Raw genomic sequence first — 23,990 nt, forward strand, 5'->3', positions numbered from 1 at the left:
ATGCCTTACTCCTTTGACCACTCCACAAGGAACAAGTCCAGTTCAGAGCCTTTCTGTCATACTTTTGTATAAAAGCTCCCTTTAAATTCTCCACTACGCTGTCCTTTAAAAGGTAAGTTTTAGGGTTAGTGCATTGCTCTTTGGAAACTGTAAATATCTCCATTGACGAATTTGGCAGGTAAGACGTCTGAAACGCTGTTTTTTATCTCGAAATACGCATCAAACCATTTATGTTGGACTTATGCTTGCATGGATTCGCCATCTTAACACAATTGTGTAATATATTTAGAAGCACACTATCGCAGACATCAGTTAATCTCATCTTAATTGCATGATGAGTAGTCTGATTTCACTCCTCAATAACTTGTGGTAAAATGTCTAGCCATTTGTATGATCGTTGAAAATTAAACTGCAGCTGTACCTTTTTTGTGATCATTATATTCAGCCATACAACGACACCATCTTTCAAATGGGAAGACATGGTATAATTATTCATTTGTCTCCAGGAGCGATTTGAAGGTTGTCAGGACAGTAATTCTTTCCAATCTGCAGCAATTGTGCAAACACCTGAGCAGCTTCCTTCCCAATCTTTATCTTCAGGGGCAGAGCCCATGCAAATTTGGAATACATACGCACATATCACGAATATTCTTACATATCTACTAGATCAACCTTCCATAAATCATCTGGCCTGCATAAGAATGTTTTACATGCTGGCCTCTCGAGCTCATGAACAATCATATCCGTAATTACTCAATGATACATCTTCCTAGAAGCTCTGAAATACCTGATATGATTGTTTTTTCGTGTGACCTGCATTGCTTGCAGTAGATGATGCTGTGAGTACTTTAACCATTCTGTTGTTTCGTTTGTGTCATTGTAATATATGTAATCCACAGGTATACTGTTCAGTCTTTTATGCTGAAATTCAGTACCTTTGACTGCGCTAAGTGCAGGCGCAAACACAGATTTAATCACAATTTTATATGTGTTACCGTTTGAGGCTTTCATTCGATCTTTTCAGGTGTTGCCTTTGCTACAAGTGTTGATCATATATAATATATCACCATATGTTTTTATCTCATTTGGGAGATACTTTTTGATGTTCAAAGTTTGTAATAAACCAGATTTTTTTTAATATTCCTCAATCCAATTTGTATTTCACTCTCAATTAATCATGTAGTGTGATTACCTTTCATATATTGTCTCTTTCTATTGACCGCGTATGTTATATCTAACTTACTGTCATTGTGAAAGTTAATGATATCGGTAATAGTATATCCGTCCTCTCCTTCTTCTTCTTTTTCTTCTTCTTCCTCTTTCCTGTCCCCGTTCATAGTGTATTAGAGTCTTTTCAAAATTTCAGTTACTGGTTTACACATTTCCGAGACATATTGATCTCATTGCAAAACTCAGTTTTCTAGTGCGATACAACGTATATATATTCTGAGACTACTTCACATCTTTTGCCCTGATAAAACTATGTGCATCCATTAATATTACGTTGACTTTTTCAATTCTGTCATTCAGCATGGCACCTTCTCTACCTATTGCATAGGTAATATTTTCTGTTTCCATTAATTTTGCGTTCACTGCCTCGATTTTTCTCTCAATGTAGAAGCACATGTGCCTCACACCTTTGGAACGAGTGTGAAACACACTCGCAAATTTGTCCATTGTCTACAGCAGTGATCGTCAAACTGTGGCCCAAATCAAGTATTCGTGTGGATCAAAGTTCTCAGCCGTATTTTGCAATAATATACATCAAGCAACTAATAGCTGATTCCAAAAAGGTCAGCTAACGTTAAGAGCTTCTGAAGAGTGTAGTTTTCTTGCCCAATAACAAACAATAATACTTAGAGAGACAGTAATATTCTATGCTTAGTTTTAATTAGCATTGGTATTCCGTCCTGCGCTAAGTAAAGTCTGCCACTTACGTCATGGGCAGAGTGGTATGTAGCAAAGCCACTACAGGCTTAATAGAAGTGAGAGGGGGAACATTTTATTGCTTATCTTCCAATTCTGACAGCAAATAACTGTGCCCAATTAGCATTTATCAGCTAATATGGTATAAATTTCAAATGGAAGTAAAAGGAATTCGTCAGTGCACATTATAGAGATGGTATCTTCAAATATGTTACATGTTTGTACCTAGTAATATACAATAAAATTAAGGCTGTTGCAGTAAAACACAATGAGTAATAGTAAAATGGCATTCAGAACATTTATTAAACATCTGTGATCATGTCTCATTTTGCAGTTATTTTTATTAATTAATATAACATTCTAATTTATGTAGGTAACCAATTAATAGTAATACTGGTAGGGTAAGGGAAAATGGAAAGGGAAAAATTGCCATTTCATATTTTTCACAGCAGCGCTGCAGTCTGCCAAGAAGTGGTCAGACTAGTTCTTACATACAACATCTTTCTTGTCAGAGAGACTGACAAAGGACGCTTCTTCCTTTATTTTTTAACAAAAACGTTTTTGTTTTTTGGTTGTCTGATGTCAGATAAGTCATTTATACAATTCTCGTTACCTGACTTGTATGGAGAGTAATATTTTTTTTTTAGAAAATCAGTGTTTAAACAATGTCGTTTGGCCTACAAATATAGTTCCTTGTTAGTTATTTCACTTTGACAGTTTCTTCTGTGGTTTACTATGTCAACACAGTGTTCAACCAGGAAAAGTGGCCACACTTCTTGATGAGTAAAGTGGCCAAGTGGTTCACTCCAAAACACGATAGATACTTCCGAAAAATCATACATGATACAACAGATAAAACTGATTTCTAAACTCATTTATATACAATGCGATCATTTGCCATTCTATCCCTTTGTGATGATTTTGAATTAAGTTACATTTGAGACCTGGTGGTCAAGGAAAGCAGGATCCGGTTACGATTGTGGACGGGACTGTACTCAATTACTATTGGTTGGCTCTTCTTTTAATCACACACAATTTATTTAAAATCAACAACAAATTAAAATAATGGCAATAATTTAAGAATTGTTTAACTTGTTGCAACTTACAAATTACAGTTATTAAAATATTGAAAACAAATCACAAAGGACTTAAAGGTTAACTGCTAAAATACAATTTCCACATTAAAATTTTAAGACAAATAGCGACAGTATGGCTGAAGGTCTTTAATGCCAAAAATGGCAATTATTAAAATAAAATTAACAAACATACCGTCAAACAGCAAGGCATTAGCAAAAGTTAATTTAAAAGACAGCTAACTGATCACCAAACAGGTGAGACAAAATGATAGTAAACTTGGTAGCAAAACTTGTTGTAATGCCAAGAATGCAATTATATCAAAAAAAATTAGAAAAATAGAATAAAACAGAAAGTATAATAACAAGGTCAATTCAAAAGGACAAGCAACTGATCACCAAACAGGTGAGACAAATGATGATAACTTGGTAATACAGCAATAAAGTAATAACACAATAATAAAACACAAGGCTAGTCACAGACGGTGCTCCAGGAATCGACCTCTGAGTAGGTAAAGCCAAAAACACTTTCGTGAGCGATGAGAAAGGCAGCCAACCGACTTACAAATCATGGAAACTGTCAAAACTACATGCCTTACGGGACAGCAGTGGCAAGGTGAGGAAACATACATTGTCGTTACATACACTAACTTCCAGGGCAGGTCACTGGGGGGTTAGCGGCCACCAGGCAGGAAAAATACGGCTGATTGAACTTAACAAATAGTAACACGTAGAACGCAGCAGTTAGTAGCAAGAGGTCGAGGAACGCTAATTAGATCCGCCTTCCCCAAGCAATCCACTCGCTGCTCTTCGTCTCGGCAACACTGCAAGTAGCAACACGAACCGAAGCCACTGGAGAATCACAAAATCTCACAGTGGTGGAGGTTTCATTGCTAGGATTAAAATCCACTCAACTTAAAGCTTGTGGGATCCGGTTGACAACTAGGTCGCGTACCCTCGCGACCATAGCCCTTCCTTCCGGTAGCGCATGCGTGCCGCCAGTGGTCCCGGCGTGTTCTTGCACCGCCCTCTTGGCTCCTCCGGAGTCTCCAGCCGAACTGCCACTCACACGACCCGGAAGAACAACGACGTCACCCCAAAGATAGAGCCACAGTTACTATATATCGATAACGCCGCTGCTACCACTAGCGGACAAGCAACGCTTGCGAAACAAAGTGGCGCCAGTCAACACAAGAAGAATACAAACTACCTCAACCATGTCAACTAGACGATACAGTCTGTCCTCCAACAGAGGACAGAAACCTACAACAGCAGCAAGGCGAGCCGCAGCACGGCTCAACATTATTTGAAACCATCTCTTTTCTATTATATTTAGCCCAATACAAAAGGTTAATTGAAAACGATCTGCTGCAGTCACTTGGTATTATTTTAGCTTGGAGGGTGTGATGACTCGTAGAGAATGTGTTCATAAATCAGAAAAACATGGGAGTCTGTTATGATGACACTGGCCACAGTACCCACTCAGGTACTAAAAACTTGTCGCTGTATAAGCCTTCATAAAACTGCATCAAGTTCCAGTATATTATTTTATTTTTCACTTATGATATTGGAGAGGATAACTTGTAATGAGTAGATTTAAAATGTGCAGTTGGTAAGCTCCTGTCAATAACCATGACTCGGTGAAAATTGAACGTTTGACAACCACCGGTCTACAGTTTGCTGATACAACTGCGTATTGTTGCACTACCTTTCAAGTAGAAACTCCTGGAAGTTCCTTTATATATGTTGTCATACAGTTTCTTTGTTTTATCAATAACCAGGAAGTCATATTGCATGTGATTCCATAAATCCCCACGTATCTTATCAAATTCATTGAACAGTATGTCAGTTAACATATGCACTTGCAAATATGTTTTAAATTTACATTATCTTGTTTGAGTGTGATAATAAGGTTCGCATTATTCCTTACGAAGTGCTTTGGAATCTTGAAACATGTCTGGCTTAAGCATAAGACACTGGCTTTCATATGACAGCTGAAAGAAAACTACTTACATAGCACATTCTGATTTTCCACTATGACGTCATCAAATATGAATACTCTGTTCCGTTTTACTTCCTCAGATAGTGTAATATCGCTGACTTCACTGAATGTCTGGTAGCTTACTCCACCTGTTCCATGCAAAATTTCCTGTAATAATTGATATTTGGAGTGAAATAGGGTTTTGGAAAATACGTATGTATGCTTGAAGCGACTCTCCTCAGGATGTGTGAACAGCGACGGAATAAGATTAGTCTTCCTGCAGTCAGTTGGTATGAGAACCAAAGCACTTATATAATTGGGAAGTAGTGAACCATTTCTCTCCTATCTCTGGTTTCCAGTACCATTTGCAGGACCAGTCGCTTATTACAGGACCCTTGTGGTGAAGGTGGCAACAGCTCATTTACATTACGGTGCAGGAGATTTTATAAGGAAATATGTAACATATGTATATCTCTTGAACATTTTAAATTTATAAACACTCATGTATAGCTGAGTATATAAAAAACTTAAGTAATATCATAGTTCTATGCCCACATCTGACAAATTGATTCATGCGTTTCACCTCCATTGATGCACTGCACGAATCATAGAGTTATGTTTTTTTTTTTTTCCAAATGGGCGGAGAGTTTGGCGTTTGGGTCTAACTGCAGCAGATTACTCCATAATGTCTTTATAGCATTGGTGGACATATAACTGCCACCTTAGTCGGAACTATAGCTGTTGCTGTATTGCATAGCTGGTATTAATCATGGTCTTAAAAGACTGCTCATGTACATGTATACACTCTATGTTTGTATACACTCTCTGTCGTTAAATATTTTAACGGTTTCAAAGAAGTCCCCTGCAGAGGTTGTACGATCATTCAGTATCACTGACAGAGAATGAATATACCTATGGAGCAAGGCTGAAATCTGCATTGACACATTGCATAGTCGACATCATTCATCCATGGATAATATTACTTTCATGTCATTAAATCGAGGATTTTCAAATATCACCATCACGTAGCACTCCTAATACGATATTATACTGACACAGACACTCACAGCCACTGGTGTTTAAATTGCAGGTTTGATTACACGGCATTATTTCTACGTCAAATGTCTGCTGCAGTGACTTCACCTCGCCTGCAACTAAAAGAATTATAGTTAACTTATTTTTTTTATTTTTTCATCACCATCAGCATTAACATTTACATTACTTCGCAACTGGGAGTGTACATTCACACAGCATTCAGTGCATGCTGTCTGTCTGATTCTGCGTTGGTATGACATCTAAAGGTATTATTATTATTACATCATCATAAATATGCCCTCTACCATTAGTTTTATCTTTCAACGAACATACCCTATATGAACCTTTCCATCAGCAATGCTCTCCCATACTTAGTTCAACTATTGGTCCTTTAAAAACCGCAGATTTGTGTGTGCTGTAATTGATTGGGTTGAAAATAAAACAATGTTTTTGTGTGATGCATTTGTTTACTTAGTAACAATTTTCAAATATTCCTCCTGATTGCCAAACACGGTTGCAAACTACTGCTGCTCTGAACACCTCTGTGCGCTACAGCAGCTACTGTGACTTGTGGAACACTTCCAAGTTCCGCTCCAGTTGTAGCTCTGCTAGTGTTGTTATAATAAAAAATCTAGGTGTAATGTAATACACGCATAATAGTAAAAAATAATAATGCTAATAGTAATAATAATAATTGTAGCTAGATGGTTACTTACTGCAATTGCGGCAAGACTCTGTCCAGGTAATATATTTACTATTAATTTGTCGCTATTGCTGCTTGCCTGGTGGGAGACTTGACAGATGTTTTAAAAAGTGTATTCAATTCCAGCATATGTAATACAGTGTGTTGGTGGATCCAGTCAGATAATGCATCTTCTTGCAATTCTGCTGCATTGCCATTATTTGTTGAACTGTATATCTCTTGTCAAAAGTCACATGCTCTTCTGTTATCACGCCTTTCCATTCTTGATGCAGAAATCTGTGAGTACGCTTCTCTGATAGATGTTTGCAACAAACAGACTTGTTAAAGTCTTTTTTGCTGAAAGCTAGCATCTCGTCAACTGAACACATGAAACCTAGACGTACGTACAGACTGCAAAGAAATCACGTTGCTCATGCAAGTGAATTGAAGCTGCTCGAGGGGTGGGGTAGGAGTGCTGAACTTCCACGCCACCGTTACGTATTTACTAATATCATACATATTAAGTTATTCTTATGACATCACAATCACAGGCTTCACTTAGTTGCAGCTTCTCTATGATTCAAAGGTAAAACTGCACTGCATGCGAAATAATGGTGTGGAGGTGGAGCGGCGAGGGTGGGTGGCCGTGGGTGAGGGCACAGGTAGGAAGTTGCAGGATGGAGATGGACTTCCCAGGACAGCAGCACGATTATTTCATGCCCTTGGGGATGCAATAATGTCATAGTCTTGATGCACATGGCCAGATGTGATGTCAGAATTCCTGGAAGGACCTCCAAGTCGGGTTCAGGGTTATATAGTTCTCTCACAGAGCCCCCTAATTGTGTGTACCAAAAAATTTGCGCCACTGTTTGTTTTTCAGATTATTCTTATGAGGAAAATGCATAAAATGTTCAGCATGCTACTAATATGGCGTTGTTTTCTTTGAAACTCTGTATTTGTTATGCTGGTGAATACTGCACAGTAATACAGGGTGAGCACAAAGTCTCGCCCTGATTATAACAATTTATTACAGAATAACTGTTTGACATAATAATTTACATTTGATGCCGTTACATAGGTTAGTGCTACTAGTTTTTTTAAGAGCACTTACGTTAGTAAACCTCAACGTGTGTTCCCTTGGTAGCTCGGAGAATGTCGAGGCGGTATTCCAGTTTCCGTCAGGCGTTTCGTAACATGTGTTCTGTTAACATGTGTTCTGTCACAGTTCCCACAGCAGCTTGTATCCCAGCTTTCAGTTCGTTGACGTCAGTAACTGGTGTGACGAAGACTCTGTCCTTGATATAGCCCCAGAAAAGAAAGTCAAGGAACGTAATGTCTGGAGAACGAGGTGACCAGAGTGTTGAACCGTTCCTTCCAACCCAGCGATCCGAAAACGTTTAGTCCAGGAAATCACACACTATCAAAGCCCCGCGGGTGGAAAGAGGGGGGGGGGGGGGGGGGTGCTCCATCTTGCTAGAAAAGTTTCCATGGCTGATATTCTTCTAACTGTGGGGCAATGAACTGTTGCAAAACGTCTAAGTAAATGTTAGCTGTAATGAATTTTTCCGCGAAGAAAAACGGTCCAAAAACCTTGTTATGCATAAGGCCGTACCAAGCATTCACTTTTTCGCTGTCTCACTGTAACTGTACGGTAGCATGTGGAGACTCTGAATCCCACATACAGACATTATGCCTATTTACCATTCCACTGACATGAAGAGTTTGACAGAGCACTGAAAGACCTGAGTCGAAACAAGGCCCCGGGAGTAGACAACATTCCATTAGAACTACTGACGGCCTTGGGAGAGCCATTCCTGACAAAACTCTACCATCCGGTGAGCAAGATGTTTGAGACAGGCGAAATACCCTCAGACTTCAAGAAGAATATAATAATTCCAATCCCAAAGAAAGCAGGTGTTGACAGATGTGAAAATTACCGAACTATCAGTTTAATAAGCCACAGCTGCAAAATACTTGCGCGAATTCTTTACAGACGAATGTAAAAACTAGTAGAAGCCGACCTCGTGGAAGGTTTGAATTCCGTAGAAGTATTGGAACACGTGAGGCAATACTGACCTTACGAGTTACCCTAGAAGAAAGATTAAGGAAAGGCAAACCTACGTTTCTAGCATTTGTAGACTTAGAGAAAGCTTTTGACAATGTTGACTGGAATACTCTCTTTCGAATTCTAAAGGTGGCAGGGGTAAAATACAGGGAGCGAAAGGCTATTTACAATTTGTACAGAAACCAGATTGGAGTTATAAGAGTCGAGGGACATGAAAGGGAACCAGTCGTTGGGAAGGGCGTGAGACAGGGTTGTAGCCTCTCCCCGATGTTATTCAATCTGTATAGAGCAAGCAGTAAAGGAAACAAAAGAAAATTCGGTATTAAAATCCATGGAGAAGAAATAAAAACTTTGAGGTTCACCGATGACATTGTAATTCTGTCAGAGACAGCAAAGGACTTGGAAGAGCAGTTGAACGGAATGGACAGTGTCTTGAAAGGAGGATATAAGATGAACATCAACAAAAGCAAAACGAGGATAATGGAATGTAGTCGAATTAAGTCGGATGATGCTGAGGGACTTAGTTCAGGAAATGAGACACTTAAAGTAGTAAAGGAGTTTTGCTATTTGGGGAGGAAAATAACTGATGATGGTCGAAGTAGAGAGAGGATATAAAATGTAGACTGGCAATGGCAAGGAAAGCGTTTCTGAAGAAGAGAAATTTGTTAACATCGACTATAGATTTAAGTGTCAGGAAGTCGTTTCTGAAAGTATTTGTATGGAGTGTAGCCATGTATGGAAGTGAAACATGGACGATAAATAGTTTGGACAAGAAGAGAATAGAAGCTTTTGAAATGTGGTGCTACAGAAGAATGCTGGAGATTAGATGGGTAGATCACATAACTAATGAGGAGGTATTGAATAGAATTAGGGAGAAGAGGAGTTTGTGGCACAACTTGACTAGAAGAAGGGATCGGTTGGTAGGACATGTTCTGAGACATCAATGGATCACAAATTTAGCATTGGAAGGCAGCGTGGAGGGTAAAAATCGTAGAGCGAGACCACGAGATGAATACACTAAGCAGATTCAGAAGGATGTAGGTTGCAGTAAGTACTGGGAGATGAAGAAGCTTGCACAGGATAGAGTAGCATGGAGAGCTGCATCAAACCAGTCTCAGGACTGAAGAACACAACAACAACACTGACATGAAAGGTGGATTCATCGGTAAAGCATATGCGATTCAAGTAATCGTTAGCGCCATCAATCCTGTTGAGAATCTCAATTGCAAATTCAGCACCTTCAGCAAATCATTCGGCTGCAAGGCCTGCACGATTTGCACTTTGTAAGCATGCAACCTAATCCTTTCATGAAGAATCTTCACCACACTTGCTTGTGGTATTTGAAGTCGACGTAATGCTTGACGAGTTGATTTAGACGGACTCCGTTGAAACGATTGCCGAACACGATCAACAGTTGCATCACTCACACGAGGTCTGCCACTTCGAGGACGATCTTCAACGCGGCCTGTTTCGTTAAACTTTATATACCATCGCTTTATTGATCCAACGTCAGGAGGGCTGCGTCCATAAGAAGCCCGAAATTTACGCTTAACACTGATGGCTGATTTCGTTTCGTAAACCAAGGCACACACTGCGCTTTCTCCTGCTTCGACGTCATTTCTCCAGTAACTAACGTGACCTAACAGGCCGAGTCGGTGTTGTGGAGCACTAGCCCCATCTATTGGTCACAACACTAAGTAACACTAACATTTGTACCGGCATCAGAAGTAACTTATTATGTCAAACGGTTATTTTGTTATAAATTTTTATAATCAGGGCAAGACTTTGTGCTCACCCTGTATAATTGTCCACTAGAGAATTATTTTACTTAGACAACTTTCTATAGTAGTCAGTTCGACTTTCTAAAGTAGTCAGTTCGTCTCTGCTGTGTTCAAGTGAATAAAGTTGAATAGTATTCCGGCAAAAGGTTTGTTTTTCCATCATCGGCCCCAAAGGAAATTAATGCAAAGTTGGAGGGGATTTATAAATAAATTGCTTGCACTTCCATTTTCAGCACTGAATAATTTGGTTACTGAATTCGACCGTGGACGAACTCCTGTTTAAGATGACTGACGAGAAGATAACTGCTACTAGTGATGGAGACTTAGCGAATGTTCACAATATGGCAGTGGGTAATTGGCAATTAAGGTTTATGAATAAGGTCACTTTATGAAACAGGTCATGCAGTAGTCATATCCGATAGAAGATATTTTTACACGATGAATTAATTATGAGAATGGTGCAAAACGTAAACGTAAAAACTAATTTCTCAACAGTGTTTCGAATTTTAAAAATAATCCAAATGGTTTTATCTGGCGATATGTTACTGTGACTGAGACATAGATCTATCCAGCGGAGTATCCAGGGAGCGCCAATCCTTCCTAGAAACAAAAACTGGATCACAATCAGAACTCGCATCTTGTCCGCCACACTAACATAAGTGTCAGTATCTGAAGACAGCTCCAACATTTAATGGATACTAACTACTAGCAAGTATATCTAGGTCCATTTGTGAAATCGCAGAAGTATTTCGTTGTTTTCCGTTCGCCGATGTTCTCCATGCAACGGAAAATATAAGACTTCTCTGGTTTCTATAAGCTTCCAGCAGCGCTGTACCTTCAGTTTGCGATATTTCTTCTCGTGTTACCAGCCAATGTCTAAAAAATTATAAATTGTGACTACAGAAACTATTCGCATTTATGTGAACGTTACCTGCCTGACAGAAATCTTAAGGTTGTACAAACCTCATGAAAGCTCAGTTAAGTGGGCTCTACATGGTACACAACTACTATAAAGTGGGTGCCATTTTGAGAGAAATAGTGCTTCGTTTCCTTCTGCCCTCCAGCTTCCACAAAAGTAAAATAATTTGTCCCCTCTATCCTATTCCTCTCCCTCCTACTTCGAATCCTCGGTATACTCTTGGTCCATCGTTTCATTCCAGAAACAGAAGAGAAAACAAAGCAATATTTAAAAAAGGAGACAGCGATTTGATGTGTTAGAAAGTCACAAGTATGCCCCTCCCCCAGAATCGACTCCCTTGTATAAAACAGCGTCAACTGTCTCATTGCTTTTCAAATGAGTTAATGTGTCAAATATTTGACGTTAAATACCTAAAATCTTTACATCCTAATTACTCTTACATCTATGTCTATGTTAGTCACCTACCAGAGAATTAATCTTGTATAACTAAACATCCAAACCTTCTACTATTAGTCCATTAAATTTCGCACATGCAGCCGCGCAAATAAAATTTCCTCAACCGATATTTCGACCGCGTATCGTCCGGCCATCCACATAGTGAGTCACAAGACTGACGACAAGATGCCAAGCGCGGCCTTATATGCTCCACCGCGGAGGTACTGCGCACGTGAGTCACAGATTCTGGTCGGCGGCAAAGAAATACGCTTACACATGCGCCACCTGTGGCGAAGGCGTACAGACATTCAATTCGCTTATCGATGTATGATCGGCGGCGGTGACACCATGACGACTTCTCTGCAGTTTAATTACCCCAAGAGCCGAATTCCATGCTTTGTTCAAATTAAAAGCATTAGCCCTGTTTATTAAATTATTAGCTAATCTAATCTCTATAGCTTCCTTGAAGACAGATTCCCAAAACGAAGAGGTGGATGTTAAAGTCTTCACATTCTTCACATCACTGTAATTCATGAAATGCACTGTATCAGTACAATGTTCGGCCACAGCTGACTTATCTGAGTGTAATAACCGTGTGTATCTTCCATGCTCCACACATCTCTCATGAACGGTGCGCGTTATTTGACCTATGTACGACTTTTCTCAATTTCCGCAAGGAATCTGATACCTACCCGCTTTACGAAGCTGTAAATCACAGAGTCGAGTAAAGCTGCAATCTTCGTAGGGGGGGGGAGGGGGGGCGGAAGATCACCTTAACACAGTATTTCTCAAGAATATGGCCTATCTTCGAGGAAAGAGCACCCACATAGGGCAAAAACGCACTAGATCTGAAGGAATTAGGTTATCGTTCGCGGTAAAGTTGATGGCACATTAGGACATGCCGTATATCGGAAACCAACACATAAATCTATATCTTCATGCCAGTAGCTGCCATCACCCTTCACAGACCATAGGTGTCCTTAAGACCTTAGTGCATAGGGCGCACTGTATACCCGATAAAGACAATTTGCAAGAAGAGCTCACATACCTAAAGAGCACTTTTAAATCGAGTGGATTTTCTCCGCAACAAATGCAAAGAGCATTCAATGCAAAACATAGAATGCAAGTATGTGATGGGGAAGAAGATAGTAATGTATATACATTTTGTTTATACTATTTCGTTTACATTTTGGGACGATGTAAATAGTTAGCTTTTCTATAATATAGTAATAACTTAAAATTATATTTACAGGTTCCGTGGATGTTGTTCTACATGTCGTGTTCTCGTTCGGTTTTTGGCGCTCTTCTTCTTCTTATAATTGTCATTTGAAATTTTGTTTTTGTGTCTTCACAGCATTAGGAACCGAACACATGTTTTGATGCTATGTCTTGGTGTGTGTTGCGGGCTGTCGACGTTCTCGTCCCCGCACGACATACGGCTACGTAACCGTGATGATTGTTGGGGCAACATCTCATGCCCTAAATTGTTCCCGCCGATAATTATCGTTGTTCACTTTTCCTCCCCCTTTAAAAAAGATTTCGGTTAGAATAGCCGGAAACAGCTGTCATGTGTGTGTGTGAGATTTGTGTGTATGGTTTTGTGAATGAGTACGTGTTCTTTGCATCCTCACTGATGAAAGCTTTGGCTGAAAACTTAGGTGAACACTCTTTCCGTCGCGCCTGCCTGCTGCGCGGCATGCGAGTATAAATCTGCCCGTTCCACAGTATAGTTATTTCCTCATGAAGTTTGTTGTAAATAATCCATTACACTTCAACAGAAACAACGTTGTATATATTTACAACACCAGAAGAAAAAAAAAAAGACATTCATTACGCCATATTAAGGGGCTCCGGAAAGGCTCAAAATCATGAAAACTTCAATTTTTACTTTTTTGCGTTTTCTGATTCTGCAGACTATTACCTTTTAATAGATATATAATTTATTCAATTCCGAAGACTACAACTATTTTTAAATTTTTTTTTGAAATGTGTTCTACATGGGCGTGACCCACTGTGGCGCTGTTAAACTGCTGTCAAACGGTGTTATTATTAACGTCCGTGTTCATCAGGTACATTTTAGTGATGTGAGATAAAGTATGTGTTGTGGCTAACCTGTGATGGTTCAATATATATCGCTGGTGTGATTGTCGATTGTTTCATGTTTATTTACTCTGTCGTTATCTCGAAAATATTCGTAATTAATTCTGTTTCTTGAGTCTCTGTTTTGTTGAAGTATAATAATGAGTAAAAGTAAAGTTATTAGAAATCCTCTGAAGGCTTTTAAGAAAAGGAGAAATATTGGAAAGCCAAAGGTATTTAGAAATATGGGAATGAAGATAGGTTCTAACATGGTACGAGCGATGCTTGCTTTAGACAAGGAACGCCTTCGGGCTGCAGACAGGGCTGTAAAGAGTCTAGAAATACAAGCAAGAGTAAACAGGAGGAGGAACAAGAGGAAGCTGGAGGAGGAGTTTGCAGAGGATGAAGATAATCCATCCTATGGACCTGGAATGCACTAAAAAGTTAATCCAATCTTTGTCGCTCGATTCCCAAAACTTTTATTTTCTCATACTAATTACATGTTTTCTAAGGATCTTCCAAACATATTTGTTTCAAACTTTCAGTAAATGTTACACAGTACCTTCTGCATAATTTAACACAGCTTTTTTTCCAAAAAACTGTATATTTTTGAATATATAAATAAAAAATTGCAAAAAAATGTTGTGAATTTTCATTACAATTGAAAAAAAATCATCTTTAATAACTGAACTAAAATTTTGTAAAATCCCTGTGTTAAGTTGTAGCCCATATTCCAATAAATAATCTGTAAAAAGTTCAACTTCCTACCTCAAATACTTTGTGAGGAAAGATGTAATTTATAAGCGTTATTTTAACATTGCAAGTATATGGCGTTCCGGAGCCCCTTAAAGCTGCCTGTAGCACGGACAGATGTTTACAATGCGGCACCCAAAAGTTTTGGTCATAAAGCCATTGATGTAAAATGCCTGACAGACAGCAAAGTAAAATTTGAAACTAAACTGAAAACGTTTGTCTTTGACAACTCCTATTCGGTAGAAAATTATTTATTACTGTTATGTGTAAAAGGTGATGTGCTGGAATTACTAACATATCTGTCTTTAATTTAAAAGCAAAAAACTAATAAATGATCATCAAAGAATTGATATCAGTGTATAATGACACGTTCCACATCATTACGATTTATAGTGCAAATGATTCATAGAACATTAAACCAACTAACTACTGGTATATGATAAAGCATGGCATAGGGTTATATACTACGAAAATTTTAAAATGAAATTCAAGCAGATGATCAAAGCAGATTCACATTCCAATTGTGCTGCGTTTGATTATTCTTGAAAAACTGACAGAGGTAGGATTGAGAAATATTCCTGGGAAAGTTGGAAAGGCAGGCCTACATCTTACACATGTTAGGCAATCATTACTAAAATAATTACTTACATACATGCGAAAGCAAAATATCCATTTTATGGGGTACTTAAGCTTTCCATCTCCTTCATCAAATTGGCAGATGTTTAAAAAAATATACCTTTTTTACCCAGTAAATTGCTGTTATTAGCCATACACTGAAAGACGCATCGTAGGTAAGATTTCAAAGTGACAAGATGTGTAAACTACAGTGAAACGAATGCACTGACAATCTAATAAGACGAGAACTCGATTCTGCATGGAGGTATACTTCTATGTAGTTCTGTTCCTTTTACATTTCAACAATTGATCACTTTGATGACATGTACAACGTACGGTAGCATGCCTTGTTTCTTTCCTCATTGCACACGTTTATGGGTTAAAAAAGAACACGTATTTATAAATTATAGAGCGCAGCAATCAGTCGTCCTTTTTTGCAGATTTTATTTAGCAAATCCAGATTTCGGCTAGTGCCTAGCCATTATCAATGCACTTTTTTCTAGTCTCGATGCATGTCAATTCCCCTTTGTTCGGACGTCAGTCACAATTCTTTGAACACTACTCAAAGAACTGTGACTGGCGCCCGATCAACAGGGAACTGACATGCATCGATACTAGAAAATAGTGCATTGGTAATGGCTAGACACTAGCCGAAATCTGGATTTGCCAAATAAAATCAGCAAAAAAGGACGACTGATTGCTGCGCTGTATAATTTATAAATCATATCAGAGTCGCGGAGTGCACCCTCTCTCCTAATGGAAGGTAACCTGATAAAGAACACGTAGGTAATTTTTTTGTGCAAACCTGAACTTAAAAATGTTGTGCATACGAGTTGAAAGCTGAAAATGTGAATAACAAGAAGCAGTACCAATACGTAAACAAGCATTCGTTTCGGAGTTCCAGTTTAATTTGCTATCGATACAAATAAGTAAAAGTCGAATTAAATTGATTACGAAAGCATGTTTTGCACATCACGTCCTTCTCTTCTTGGTTATTCGAAATACATCCACGAAAAATAAGTTACATCAACGATGCCAAATGTGTCGTATTACTGGAGCAAATACGCATTTAAAAACAGAAAACCGTTCGAAATTGGCTCCCTAACACTATGTTATTCATGTAAGCACTGTAATTTTTAGTATTTAAAACAGTTGTTGGGTGCATACGACAGAAATAATAAACAAGAAACAATCGTAAACAGTCTGATGTTTTGGGCTACCGATATTTAAAATGGCGGCAGGCCCACCGCACTCTGGCTTCAAAACAACGTACAGTGTAAGTCTATAGCGCACAGACCACACATAACAGAGACTGCGCATGATGTCATTTTACTGAAACCAACATCTAAGTCACGTGACTCTGGGCACGAAACCGAGCTTGTCATCACGCATTTACAGTGCACAATTTGGGGTACAAAGAAGGAGCCTCCTAGAAGATTGTGAGTCTAAAGACTGAAGACAGACACAATCTGGCGTACCCTGGAAACGGTGAAAGATTTTACTGGCTAATCATTCTAACACCAGATCAAGTTAAAGTCCAAAACCAAATTAACATCAAGATGCAACGGCCTTTTTCAAGACCACCCCTTGTAACGATCTCGATAAATATTGAGGGATTCTCTAGTCATAAGAGTGTTTTATTAGCAGACATGTGCTATAAGCACAAATGCGACATTGTTGGTGCAGGATACACACCGGGGAGCCACCAGCCACAGACCTAAAATAGCAGGAATGGATCTGGCCATTGAAAGACCTCACGACAAGTATGGGATTGCGATTTTCATCAGACCCGGGCTCAACGTAACATCAGTCGCAATGACAGAAGTAAATAACATTGAAGTACTTACCATTCGCGCCCAGAAATTCTCTGTGACGTCTGTGTACAAACCACCAGATGTGGACTTTGTTTTCCATGAACAAAACAATTTTACATATGACCATATTAATTTTGTCATGGGCGATTTCAACTGCCATGGTGAAGCATGGGGATATACTGAGACTGATGAGAATGGTGTACAGCTTGAATCCTGGGCTGACACTAATGACCTACAACTCATTCATGGCCCAAAACAGCCAGCATCGTTCAACTGCAGAAGATGGAGAAGGGGATGTAATCCTGACAACATCTTTGTGAGTAGGAAGTTGGCAGCACAGTGCATGAAGCATGTTGAAGAACCTATCACCCAAGTACACAACACAGACCCGTCATTTGTGTTGTGAATGCCATGGTTAAACCAGAGGAAGTGCCTTTCCGAAGACGGTTTAATTTCAAAAAGGCAGACTGGCAGAAATTTAAAGAGCAATTGGACGAAGAGATTGAGAAAATCCCTCCTCGACCACATGAGTATGGTAGATTTATCGATCTTGTGAAAGGGATCTCAAGGAAAAACATCCCAAGGGGTTGCCGTACCCAGTACATTCAGGGTCTCACCGGCAGCAGCAAGGTCTTACTTGACAATGTACTAAAAGCTGGTCACTCAGGACCCCTTCAGCGAAGATACGATGGAGGCTGGGGAGGAACTAATGCAGGCTATTGCTGAGGATAAGAGATGACGGTGGTGCAAACTAGTCGAGAATCTTGACATGAAACAAAATAGCAGACGTGCATGGAAATCACTAAAAAACTTAAGTGGGGACCCAACTGACCACCAGCAGAAGAACAACGGGGTAACAGCAAATCAGACTGCTAGCCAACTTCTGAAGAATGGGAAAACCAAAGGGAAAAGAGAAAGGGAAAGAGTTATACCCCAAGAACAAAAAGATTACGGACTCCTCAATGCTTCATTCACAGCAACCGAACTGGAAGACGCCATTCAGAGTATGAAACTGAATGAGGCCGCTGGAACTGATGACCTTAGAACGGAGCAGATAAAACAGTTTGGGCCCAAAGCTCGAAACTGGTTACTACAAATGATGAACACCTGTATTAAAGAGCTGAATATTCCAAAACTATGGCGGCAGGCGAGAGTGGTGGCTTTACTAAAACCTGGCAAGGAGATAAAGGACCCCAAAAGTTACAGACCAGTGTCACTTCTATGCCATCTCTATAAGATACTGGAGCGGATGATTCTCAACCGGGTGGCAGAAACTATAGATGGAAAGCTCATAAAGGAACAAGCCGGTTTCAGACCAGGAAGATCTTGTTGTGGGCAAATACTTAATCAGACGTAACATATAGAAGATGGGTTTGAAAAAAAATTAATAACTGGAGCAGCTTTCATAGATCTTACTGCTGCATACGACACGGTAAACCACAGAAAGCTATTGCGCAAATTATATCACCTCACAGGGGACTGTAGGTTGACGATGGTTATTGGTAGTCTTCTGCAGAATCGAAGATTTTATGTCTCCCTAAATGGTAAGAACAGTAGATGGCGACTGCAGAAGAATGGCTTACCACAAGGAAGTGTACTTTCTCCCATCCTTTATAATGTGTACACTAATGACCAACCTATACCAGATGCAAGACTGTTTGTGTATGCTGATGACACAGCTGTGGTGGTCCAGGGGTCCAATTTTGATGCAACATCTGGAAATCTCTCTAGAGCGCTTGAAGAACTGGCTCAATACTACGACGCCAATCACCTCAAGCCAAACCCTGACAAAACCCAAGTAATAGAGATGCTGGAGTTGAGTTCGACGTTACATGGCAAGGTAAGAAGCTAAAGCACTGTCCAACACCTAAATACCTTGGGGTTGTACTTGACAGAACGCTTTCCTTCAAGCAGCATTGCCAAAACACCAAGGCTAAAGTCTGTTCCAGGAATAACATCATCCGCAGGCTGACAAACTATGAATGGGGAGCTCAATCATCAGTACTGAGAACATCAGCACTTGCTCTGTGTGTTTCTGCAGCAGACTATGCAGCGCCAGTATGGGAAGCATCTGCACATGCTAAACAGGTTGATGTAAGTGTAAATGAGACAATGCGAATTGTTACAGGCTGTCTCAGATCCACACCAACGGGTAATTTGTACCTACTTGCTGGAATTGCCGCATCCAAGACCAGAAGGCAGGTGGCAGCAGACGCTGAGAGAACAAAGAAAGAAACAGATTCTCGACACACACTGAATGGGCACGTCACTCAGGCTCGGAGGCTTAAGTCTAGAAATAGCTTTATTGCAAGAACCAAGATCCTTGACGGTTCACAGGAAGATAATAGTCTGTAAATGGGAGAATGAACAAACCGCACTGCAGATAATACCAAAAGAGCAAATGGCACCTGGGAACAAACTTCCTTATACAGTGTGGAGAACACTAAATAGGCTGAGGGCTGGTGTACCCAGATGAAAAACTAATCTGTGCCAGTGGGGACTGCTGACTAACGATGACGACGTTCTTTGCGGATGCGGAGAGGTACAAGACGAGGCACACCTGCTCATGTGCCGACTACTGCCGGAGACCTGCAGTTTTACTGACCTGCTACAAGCCAACGACAAAGCCGTAGCGGTGGCTAACTACTGGAAAAATAAAATTTGATCTGGACACGGAAAAGTAAAGTGCACAATTTGACATTTTTGTTACAGATCAAATGCTGTGCTTTTTACTAGATGCAGAAGCAATAACCTTCACATATGCTCAGATTAGTCTTGTTTTTTATCCTCAGCTGTCTAAGTGAATTACTTTAAAATACCTGCAGAGGTATTTCCGTAAGTTGCCAGGATGGATGTTGTTCCTTGGATGTAAAACTTGGTAAATGACTAAGATTTTGAGACAACACATCTTTAATGCCCAGCTTACTACACCAGTATAACAACGTTCTGTAATATATTACGCTTGCTCTCTTGATATCGTTTCGGTATCTGTACTGGGTTAAGCGAAAGTCAGAAAACATACCGCTTATTTTGTGTAAGTAGCTGACACTACGCTCATAAACGAATTTTCTTTCTTTCAAAAGCGTACTAAAGCATTTCACACGTATTCTTGTGGAATCGTTAGAAAACTAATGTTGCGTTCGAAATTGTCATTTTGTCTTCCACTCGTGTGGTAGCGGCGAACTACACGAATTCACAGAGCAAAAAGAAAATATTATTCACTAAAGAACAATCATTCTGTCACTTGTTAAAGAACTGTCAATACATTTCAACTTGACCACATGTAAAAACGATAACCACCGCTTTATTATCAGAAATTTCGGAGAAACTAGGGTAGATTCACTACTTCATGTGTAACTGCAGTAATTGTCAAAATCAATGCTTGATTTCAGCCATAAGTGAGAGAAACTGCAACTAGCATCTCCACTTCACACAGCGCGTAATGGCAACTCACCTTTCTGCCCCGAGTCACGTCTTCCGAGGTTAAAACAACAAATGAAGAAATTCACACAATTCTTCTGGACCAGTTGAATGAAAAAAATACGTGAGGGGAGGCCAGGATTGCAAAAGAAAAATATTCATATCAAGAAAGTTGTATCTGCTTAAAAAAGTGATTTAGTAGTGCGAAAACTGAAGAATTTCAAGTACGATTTGTTGGAACAATCACAATATTCACTTCATTTGGTTTCCTCTGACTTCCAATGATTCTCGCGTCTATTGAGATTTGTGACAGGATCCAGTTAAAGGGCCATGGTAGCCGCAGATGATAGTTTTGCATTCTTTCCAAACTGGCAGTACAGGGACAGAATTTATTCGCTACAAAAACATTTGAAATCGTTCACTGACCTAAAAGGGGACTACGTCAATAAAAAGTGCATTGTCGGCCCACCAAAAGAAGGATTTTCACTGTCAGGGCAAGATCATTTCTTCTTATCCTCATTATTTCTCTTGTGACTGTGACGGCCAACTCGTCGGAGCAAGTCCAGCTGGGCCATGGCCAATAAAGCATATTCAGATCATTCTTCTGGTTCATTACTGTTCCCCGTATTCTGTCCACTAGTATTTATCTTTGGGAACTTTATATATAAACTCTATTATACTTCGCGCTAATTTCAACAATCAATTCCTGCACCTGGCTTCAGCAGGTTAATATTATTGATAGTTTCCTGTTATACATCCTGATCCCATTTTTAATTATTGTGTAAACTTTGTACAGTATTCGTTTCAAATTGTAACAGCAGAGTTGCGAAACATTACTCTTTCCACTATCTGTTTAAGGCTTTCTTCCTTTTGTAGCCTCTAATCGCCTCGTCTCTAGCATAATACATAGAACACATCCGAGTATTACAACCGCCACAGTCTCGAGTACGACACATTTTCAGAATTTTATTTCTCGCTTCTGATGGTGAATTCTGTCAGGAGTGCTCAGTTAGTAAAGGCTCACGTAACTGTTCAGCGACACAAGTCCTCCTACGCGTATTCACAATGCCCTCTGGGACAGTTAACAAACAAAGGAACGTTTAAATCTATCTTCACTGACGCAAGGGATTTGCCGCAGCACTCTGAGATTCCGCTTACCCGTTGTGAGCCAACAACGTTAAAATTTTCGTGCAGTAATGTCCCCTTCTCTTTCACAACGTTCTCCTCTCCTCTTTTCCTCCCTCAAGTACTTTTCCGACGAACGCGAAATAACATTAGCAGAAACCAACGCCTACCCTAGAGGAAACGTTTACTTAGGTTATGTGCTCTTTCCGTTGGTCTGATGCCACGTTTGGAGATAATCTTTGATCCTCGGAAACTCGTTAAGATTTGTCAAAGGCCCTCTGGATGCTCTAAAGGCGTCTGAGAGCGGGGGAAGAGCGGGAAAAAGAAAGTGTGCAAAGTACACGTCAGCACTGCGGGAGGATGGCACTCAGAAAAGAAATAAGTTGTTTTTTGTGTGTGAGGCCGATAATGAGAGACTGCAGTACGTTGCGACATCAAACCACAGAAGGAAAGTCAGAAACGTTTACGTTCTGCCGATCGGAACTGCGATAGTCAATGTTCCTTTTAGTAGCTCATCATTTCATAAGTAGCTAAACGAAAATAAGATTTATTAAATGGTGAATTCATGGTGTCAACTACCCATACGTTTACACAGGGCGTCCCAAAACGATTACCTCGATTCTAATCAGCTATTAGTAATCATTTATGCCATATGTCTCTGATATCCTGTTTTTAGTGTGTCGACAATCCTATTAGGCTCCCACGATGCTATGTCTCTGAGTCTGACGCTGCGAGCACCGCTATCGATTCAGCACTGGAAAAAGCACCACGTGTTATGTGGCTAGCTGACACGAAATCTCCTATGACGGCGCAAAGCAGATTTAGAACAACTTACGGGGAGCCACCACCAGACGTCAGGTGATGCTTAACTTTTTAGATACTGGTGCCGTTGAAAAGAAGAGAAGCAGCTCGCGATATTCAGTGTCCGCAGAGACTTTTGAAAACGCCTGGATAGTGTTTACACGATCACCATTCATATCAATGAGACACACGTCACGTCAGCTACAGGTGTTGAAGATCATGGTGTACAAACTGCCGGGAAAATACAGATTTTGCATGAAAACACACTTGACCTCTTAGCAACAAATAATCCTTAGTTAAGAACCAGCATCAAAACCGATATAGGGATCAGTGAATACAGGGTTGTCGCAGCGAAATTGAATACTGTAATCCCCAAATCCTCGAAAAATAAGCGAAAAATATACCTATTCAAAAAAGCAGATAAAAATTCACTTGACGCCTTCCTGAGAGACAATCTCCACTCATTCCAAATTAATAATATAAGTGTAGGCCAGATGTGGCTTAAATTCAAAGAAATAGTATCGGCAGCAATTGAGAGATTTATACCAAATAAATTTAAAATGACGGAGCTGATCCTCCTTAGTACACAAAACGGGTTAGAATACTATTGCAGAAACAACGAAACAAACATGCCAAATTTAAACAGACGCGAAATCCCTAAGATTGGCGATCTTTACAGAAGCTCGAAATTTATCGCGGACTTCAATGCGAGATGCCTATTACAGTTTCCACAACGAAACGTTGTCTCGAAACCTGGCAGAAAATTCAAAGAGATTCTGGTCGCATGAAGTATGTTAGCGGCAAGAAACAATCAATGCCTTTTCTGCGCGATAGCAATGGAGATAATATCGAAGACAGTGCTGCCAAACGAGAGTTACTAACAGTCTTCCGAAATGACTTCACAAAAGAAGACGAAGTAAATATTCCAGAATTAGAATCGAGAACAGCTGCCAACATGAGTAACGTAGAAGTAAATATCCTCGGAGTAGTGAAGCAACTTAAATCAATAAAAGCAAGTCTCTGGTCCAGACTGTATACCAATTAGGTTCCTTCCGGAGTATGCTAATGCATTAGCTCCATACTTAACAATCATATACAACCGTTCCCTCGACGAAAGCTCCGTACCCAAAGACTAGAAAGGTAATAGGAGTAATCCACTAAATTACAGGCCCATATCGTTAACGTCGATATGCAGCAGGATTTTAGAACATATATTGTGTTCGAACATTATGAATTACCTCGAAGGAAACGGCCTATTGACACATAGTCAACATGGGTTTAGAAAACATCGTTCCTGTGAAACACAACTATCTCTTTATTCACATGAAGTGCTGAGTGCTATTGAGAAGGGATTTCAGATCGATTCCGTGTTCCTCGATTTCCGGAAGGCTTTTGACACTCTACCACACAAGAGGGTGGTAGTAAAATCGCGTGCTTATGGAATATCGTCTCAGTTATGTGACTGGATTTGCGATTTCCTGCAGAG

Source organism: Schistocerca nitens, chromosome 4 (genome assembly GCF_023898315.1).
Source record: "Schistocerca nitens isolate TAMUIC-IGC-003100 chromosome 4, iqSchNite1.1, whole genome shotgun sequence".
NCBI classification, from domain to species: domain Eukaryota; kingdom Metazoa; phylum Arthropoda; class Insecta; order Orthoptera; family Acrididae; genus Schistocerca; species Schistocerca nitens.